The 1,061-nt window shown below is 48.4% G+C and overlaps 1 protein-coding gene across 1 annotated transcript in view; it reads right to left on the bottom strand.

Moving 5' to 3' along the window:
- The window catches only part of AGO1 (argonaute RISC catalytic component 1), a 65,234-nt gene extending 64,396 nt beyond the window's left edge, over nt 1-838 (bottom strand). Inside the window, exon 1 of the mRNA XM_011988988.1 lies at nt 743-838. The gene's annotated coding sequence lies outside the window, so the exon portion shown is untranslated. The remainder of the gene's footprint in view (nt 1-742) is intronic.
- Nucleotides 839-1,061: the final 223 nt, after the last annotated feature.

Raw genomic sequence — 1,061 nt, 5'->3', positions numbered from 1 at the left:
CCTCCCGGGTTCAAAAGCTTGTCCTGCCTCAGCCTCCCAAGTAGCTGGGATTACAGGGGCCCGTCACCACGCCTAGCTAATGTTTGTATTTTTAGTAGAGACGGGGTTTCACCATGTTGGCCAGGCTGGTCTCGAACTCCTGACCTCAAGTGATCTGCCTGCCTCGGCCTCCGAAAGTGCTGGAATCAGAGGCGAGAGCCACCGTGCCCGGCCTATCTTCTGTAATTTCCGAAAACACACACATCCCTACATACCCCCTCACAAGTCTCGCATTTCTTAAGGTGGGCATTTTTGGGTTGGCAATGCCATTGAAGGGATTCGACTGATGAATCCTACAACGAATACCAAATACTTCTAGATTTTCATTGTGCTTTAAAGGAAAGACCTCAGGGTTTGACAACAAAAAGACCTAGATTTGAATCCAGGTTCTAACAAGCGGTGTGACCTAAGGTTAGTTAACCCCTTCAACAAAAACATATGGACCCCCAGCCACCGGCAGAGGGGTACACGTAGGGCAGGAATCCTTGGGTGATAAATATGAGGTCCTTTCCCTCTAGAGTCCACGGTTTAAGAGAAGGCTGACAGGAAAAAAAATTAAATAAATACAAATTAAAAATTAAAGAAAAAAATATAGATCTCTCCACAACCTGCCAACAACAGGTCGTTCCCCATCCTCTTGAGCCCATTTTCCACACAGTTACAAACTGCTGCTTTAAAATGGACACCGGATTAAATTACTTGCCTGAATATAGTCCTCCAATTGTTCCCCCACGTCCTCAGGATAAAAGGCTCCCCGAGTTCTGCGTGGGCCTCTCGCACTCCTGAGGCGCTTGCCTCACGGGCTTTCCTCTCACGTGGCTTCCTCACAAGTCCACATTTGGCTCCACCCACGCCGAATCACGCAACGGGCATCTGATTGGTGAGCGTAGAGGAAGGACTGAGCATGCGCGACCTAGCTCCTCCCTCCGTCCCTATATTTAGATCCTTGAGTCTGCAGAAAGCTTTGAGTTCCTCCCCTTCCCAAGCGCGCAACGTCTATTAAGGAATAATTGACATTTGAT

This window comes from Mandrillus leucophaeus, unplaced genomic scaffold (assembly GCF_000951045.1).
Source record: "Mandrillus leucophaeus isolate KB7577 unplaced genomic scaffold, Mleu.le_1.0 Scaffold343, whole genome shotgun sequence".
NCBI classification, from domain to species: domain Eukaryota; kingdom Metazoa; phylum Chordata; class Mammalia; order Primates; family Cercopithecidae; genus Mandrillus; species Mandrillus leucophaeus.
This window is presented reverse-complemented; position numbering and strand designations above follow the sequence as displayed.